The 6,930-nt window shown below is 38.6% G+C and overlaps 1 long non-coding RNA gene across 1 annotated transcript; it reads left to right on the forward strand.

Annotated features, from left to right (window-relative positions):
- Positions 1-498: 498 nt before the first annotated feature.
- On the forward strand, positions 499-3,646 carry LOC133955517 (uncharacterized). Its single transcript, XR_009920886.1, has 3 exons — positions 499-1,011; positions 1,784-1,835; positions 2,103-3,646. It is a non-coding gene; the product is annotated as an uncharacterized LOC133955517 (long non-coding RNA).
- The last annotated feature ends 3,284 nt before the right edge of the window (positions 3,647-6,930 follow it).

Genomic DNA, 6,930 nt, shown 5'->3' on the forward strand with positions numbered 1-6,930 from the left:
GATTAAACGCCATCAAAACACGGGCTTCTATATCTCAGACTTATTTTGTCCTATCGAGTCCAAACTACACACATAAGACAAGAGTAGAGATATGAAGACATCTATACAGAAATCGTGACTTAAAGTGACAGCGCCCCCTGGTGACAGCAGGAAAAGTCTTGTTTTTGTCACGTTTTATGTTTTTATATACTAGTCGTACAGCTTTTATCAAATCAACTTAATATTTAGACGACTGTCATCACAACAAAATGAAGATCTAAAGTTATTGAAAGATCGACTTTTCGTCAAACCGTGTGATTGTGGCGTGGCGCTAAAGTTTGATGAGACTTCGGTGAAACGCACTAAAACACGAGCTTCTGTATCTTGGACATATTTTGTCTAATCAAGTCCAAACTAGACACATAAGACAATAGTTGCGATATGAAGACATCTATACAGAAATCGTGACTTAAAATGACAGCGCCCCCTGGTGGCAGCAGGAAATGTATAGCTGACACTCTGATGTATTCCTGCTCATCCAATATGCAAAACCATGTCAAACTTTGTTTAATGGGTCTCAAGACATTGATAATGTAGCCATAAGATTATTGTGACTTTTTATCATGCGGTTTATTAATGGCATGGCTTGAAAGTTCATCAGCTCGTCGGAGAGAGTCCCATTGAATCCCATGTTAAAATGCCCAATTTTAGAGTAGAATTAAACCTGTTTACAGCATTATTCAAACTTTGGTTTTAGTCTCAATCGCTATGTTCTTCCTTCATTAAAACTCTGAGGGGGTGAACTTTTTCGTAACTACCTCTATATCGCTATAATAAGCGATATAGTGGTTTGAAATTTACGTGACGTCACAGTGAGCTGCGCCCTCCCTTCTCCTTACTTTTTCCTGTGTCATTGAACACAACTCGAGACTTTCGATACCTCCCACTCAGTATCGGATGAATAACACAGTTTGATGTTTTGCTTGTTCTGCTGACGGACACGTTAAAGACGTCTGCGCTCCCGTTTCTGTGGTAAGTCAAGCTCAGTATTTTATTTAGATGTGTAGAAGTGATTCGCAGGGTGTTTTAGTACCATGCATTCGAGCTAACGTCCGTTAGCATGGAGGCTAAATACGAACTCCGATCTGGGGCATTAACTCCTGTTTAATGCGAACGGCACTATTACCGACACACACCGATATGAACCGACATGAGTAGGTCCGCCCAGCAGTGGCATGCGTTAGTTTATGAGGTTAAATCTGAGACAGGAGACTGTGTGTGTCCGGTGAATTAGCTCCATCAGGATATCTATTGCTATAAAATGGTTTCACTCGCCAAGGCGTTTGACTTGACAATGTTACACAGTTAGTTATTCTACTGAAACAGACTTACAGTGATCAATTGAAACGTGCGTATTTAAAGTCACATCTGTATTTTAAGAGCAGATGTTTAAAGGGGAATTCAACTTCCAAAGCTCTTTATTCAGAGTATTGTTATGATGTCTTACAGAGAAAGCTAAACGTTCTGCTGCCTGCACTGTTTACATTGTAATCTCAGGCAGATTTCACTGAATTGTTCTGTTAAATATAAATAAATTATAGCCTTGTATCTTTATTAGAACAGACAGTGTAATAGAGAATTTGATGCTGATGTACACTAACTATTTCCTAAGCTGAAATGATTATGATCTGTTTAACTTTGAAGTAATACACTTCCTTTTTTACCATTTAAAGTGTGTTAAGGACTTAACCTGGCACATGTATGACTTTACACATTTGTATATTTATGTTGAAATTTTCTCTAGCATGTCCAGCATGAGACAACTGGAATTCAACCACATTGAACACCGACTTCAGGTACAGACCTCTTTTCATTAATTACAAACAACCATGGCAAAGTACTGCACATAATACATTGTGTATTAAATAATATATGCAATACTTTGAATGTGAAATAACTCCATACTGTACATTCATTGTCATGGTAGTGCACGTTTTAATCCAAAAGCATATTCAAATACACAGTTGAATATCCACAGAAAATAAGATTACACACTTTGTTCATATGTAACTCTTCCTCTACAATAATGACGATCACTTTCATGTTTCCTATCATTTTATTAGGGACAGACGAGCCTGAAGGACACAGCTGTGATGACCATGTTCTGTCTCTTATGGCAAAGCAGAAATATAAAACACTGGGTTCTTATCTAAAGTGTATCAAATCAGATCTCCACCATGTTGCTGCTGAGGACATCAGGTGCTGCAGTTCTTCATCTATGAAGAGAAAAAACGCACTGTTAAAGAATGTTTTGTGTTGTGTATAAAGCACAACAGATTTCTGATAGAACTGTTGTACTGTGGTCTTGGTTTATATCCTCATGGTGAAATGTACATATTTTAAGTCCCTTCTGATAAAAGTGCTGAAAGAAATACAACATTGTACAAATACATAAAATGTCTTTCTACCTCATCAGTACTATTCAAGGTGATAATCTCCCACAGACCTATTGATAACAGTCCAAATCAAGTCTTTCCACTTCTCTCAGTGTGAAAACATAATTCTATAATTAATTTGAGAACTGTTTACAACACTGATGTGTGGAGATTAAAATCATACCTAAACTGTCTAATTCACTGTAAAACTCCATGACATTCGCAGGCCATCTGTAGTTAAGGGAGCAACGCATGGAATGATGTGTAGATTACTAGTTTGATGATGCATGAGGAGAGGCGGTGGTCGAGTGGCAGAAACTTGGACTATGGGCAGAGAAGGTCTCTGGTTCGTCTTTGGTTCGACTCCATGGAGAGACAACAAAAGTCGAACCTGGATTGATCTGTCCAAAAATCCAAGAGTCTCCCTACCCTCTCTAGTGCCCATGAGCAAGGCACCTCACTCCCCCAACATCTGCTCCCCCGAGCGCCGTACATGGTCGCTCACTGCTCTGTGTGTCCTGCACCAGATGGGTAAAAAGCAGCGATTAAATTTCCCTACCTGCATGAGTGTGCCTTTGCATGTCTGTGCATGTGTTTGGGATGAATAAATGGATTTTAATCTTAATCTTTTAATCTTAATCAGTTGTCTTCCAGTTGACCAGCATGAAGCTGCAGATCTCCACCATGTTGCTGCTGGGGACATCAGGAGCTGCATTAATGAGGAGCAGAAGCGTACTGTTATGAATGTTTTGTGTTGTTTATGAAGCACTACTTATTTCAGCTAGAACCGATGTACTAGGGTCTGGGTTTGTATCCTAATGGTTAAATGCACATACTTTAAATCGCTTTTGATAAAACGTGACAAAGAAATACAACATTGTACACATAGATAAAATGTCTTTCTACCTCATCTGTAATATTCAAGGTGATGATCTCCCACAGAGCTGTTGATAACAGTCCACATCAAGTCTCTCCACTTCCCTCAGTGTGAAAACATAATTATATAATTAATTGGAGAAGTGTTTACAACACTGATGTGTGGACATTATAATGTTATCACTACTGTCTAATTCACTCTACAACTCCATGACAGACTAAATAAACAATGTGAAAATAGTAATGGCGGATATACCATCCTGTATCAGAATATTGGTGAAACAGTTACTATCACATGAAACGTAAACGTGTAGCGTATTGATAGTAACTCATTAAAAAAAATAATATCAAAACCAAAACAAGACTGTCGAGTTATCTTGCTTCAATCTGTTCATTAGACGTGATAAATAAACGGTAACTTTTATAACAATTACATATTACAAAAAACTTGAGGCATGTAAGCATATGATGATAGATAAAGCAATAGGTTATGTTGGATAGTTTCAAGGTTACTTACCTCTAGTTCAGCACCAGCGGCTGGCCAGAAGAAGTGGAGCGATCTTCCTTGCCGCACAGGGCAAACGCAGGCAATGTGGAGACGAGCGCTTGGTCATCGAACGTTCTCTCTTCCCCGACCGCAACAGACTTGAAATTGCCTGTGCTCGGGCCCGTTAGTGCTACAACGTAGCCCTAGTTATTATTATTTTTCTTAGCTTAAATGAATTGGCTTTTTGAGGGCTTTAATGTGCTCAAAAAGTTGTAGGAGTTTGCAGTAAATTCGAAGGCGGCGTAAAATTACGTATTCTGGAGTATTTTGAAAAGGGCGTGGCAAAATGGCTCAAGAGCGCCACCTACGGAAAAGCCCCTCATTTAGCATTCACCGATCCTCAAAAAAAACAAAGATTATTGTGTATCATGACTAGATGCACAAAAAAGTCCATCAGTGCATTATGAATAACGCAACAGGAAGCCCGCCAGTTTGACTTTAGTGGCCATTTTGGTCATATTCCATATTTTTTCTTTGATGTACTTGTCGTACAGCTTTCATCAGATCAACTTCAAATTTAGACGATCGTCATCACAACAAATTGGAGATCTAAAGTTATTGAAGGATTACGTTTTAGCAAAACCGTCTGACCGTGGTGTGGCGTTAAATTTTGATGAAACGCCATCAAAACACAAGCTTCCATATTTCAGACATATTTTGTCCAATTGAGTCCAAACTAGACACATTCGACAAGAGTCGCCACCAGAAGACATGGGTGCAGAAATTGTGACTTACAATCACAGCGCCCCCTGATGGTAACGCAAAATGTCTTATTTTGGTACGTGTTATGTTTTTATGTACTACTCAGACAGCTTTCATCAGATCAACTTAAAAATTAGATGAGACTCTACAAAACAAGATGAAGATCTAAAGTTATCAGAATTTAAACTTTTCATCATACCGTGTGACCGTGGTGAGGTCTCAAAGTTCGACTAAACGCCAATATAAGCGAGCTTCTGTAACTTAGACATATTTTGTCCAATCGACTCCAAACTACACATATAAGACAAGAGTCGCGACCGGAAGACATCTACCTAGAAATCATGACTTAAAAGGAAAGCGCCCCCTGGTGGCATCAGGAAATGTCTTGTTTTGGTCATCTTACTCTTTGATGTATTTCCCTCCAGCCACTTTACTAAACCATGTCAAACTGTGTCAAATTGGTCTCAAGATATTGATAATGTAGGCATAACATTATTGTGACTTTTCATCATGCAGATTGTTAATGGCGTGGCATCAAAGTTCATCAGCTCATCATGACCTATGAAACCCATTTTAACAGAGTTACCCTGAACGCAGCATGAGACCGCTTTCGGTTTGTTACGTCTCACACTTGGATGTATTTCTCCTCATTCACTTTGCTAAACCATGTCAAACTGTGTCACATGGGTCTCAATATATTGATAATGTAGGCATAACATTGCTGTGAGTTTTCATCATGCGGATTATTCATAGCTTTGCAGCAGACTTCTTCAACTCGCCATGACAAACGAAGCTGCATTTAACACAGCTGCAAGTGAACGTCTCATGAGTTACGTCGTCACAAGCTGCGGAGCTGTGTATCACGAAGAACCGGAGAACGGTTGGCGAGTCTGGATGAGAGGACGGCGGCGGAGTCACTGTGGACGTTGTTCGCTCAGCAGGTTAGAGTGTGGGACTCAAAGCTTTTTTCCCCCGTCCGTCGTGTCTTTTCCTGTGTGAACTCTGCCGCTCTCAACAGCAGCACTGGCTATGAGCTAGCTCCTGCTACCTCCAACGAAGCATCTCTCAACTGCTACGTAAGTTAAACGGACACTTCTGACTGACTGTGATGATAAGCAAAAGAGACACTGTGGATGTGTGATGTGTTGTACTGCATTTGTTTGATCTGTTTACTAATACTAGCTCTAATAAATACTGTATAAATTATATTTTGCTCCTGAATTGAACTGTGTTAAAGGGGTTCACATGGAAAATATATGTTCAATTATGTAAAGGGTGATTTTTGTTACTATTATACTAATGGAGATTTAGCACTTGCTACACATTGTAAGAGCAGCTGTTCAAAGGAGCACTACGTCTTTTAAGGCTCTTTATTCAGAGTCACGGTGTTGATGTCCTGTCACGTGTTACAGTGAAAAATAACCGTGTCTCCCACCTTCAGTATTTAAATCGTTAATCTCAGACAGACTTCACTGAATTCTTTTGTTAAATATGAGTAAGTCATAGCCTTGTAACTTTACTAGAACAGACAGTGTCATACAGAGTTGTGGGTTTATATGCACTACCTATTTCCTAATCTGAAATGATTATGCTCTGATTAACTTTGAACTAATATTTTATTTTTACCATTTAAAAGTCTGTTAATTACTTAACCTGGCCCATGTATGACTTTACATATCTGTGTATTGGTTTCATGTTCCTCTAGAAGGTCCAACTTGACACACAACTTGAATCCAACCAGACTGAACACTGACTCCAGGTACAGACCTGATTTCATTACTTAAAAACAATCAAAGTATTGCACATAATACATAATGTATTAAATTATAATGCAATACTTTTAATGTGAAATAGCTCCATTAAAAACATTCATTGTCATGGTAGTGCACGTTTTAATCCAAAAGCATATTCAAATACACAGTTGAATATCCACAGAAAATAAGATTACACACTTTGTTCATATGTTACTCTTCCTCTACAATAATGACGATCACTTTCATGTTTCCTATCATTTTATTAGGGACAGACGAGCCTGAAGGACACAGCTGTGATGACCATGTTCTGTCTCTTATGGCAAAGCAGAAATATAAAACACTGGGTTCTTATCTAAAGTGTATCAAATCAGATCTCCACCATGTTGCTGCTGAGGACATCAGGTGCTGCAGTTCTTCATCTATGAAGAGAAAAAACGCACTGTTAAAGAATGTTTTGTGTTGTGTATAAAGCACAACAGATTTCAGATAGAACTGTTGTACTGTGGTCTTGGTTTATATCCTCATGGTGAAATGTACATATTTTAAGTCCCTTCTGATAAAAGTGCTGAAAGAAATACAACATTGTACAAATACATAAAATGTCTTTCTACCTCATCAGTACTATTCAAGGTGATAA

The sequence above is a fragment of the Platichthys flesus genome, chromosome 6 (assembly GCF_949316205.1).
Source record: "Platichthys flesus chromosome 6, fPlaFle2.1, whole genome shotgun sequence".
Lineage (NCBI taxonomy): Eukaryota > Metazoa > Chordata > Actinopteri > Pleuronectiformes > Pleuronectidae > Platichthys > Platichthys flesus.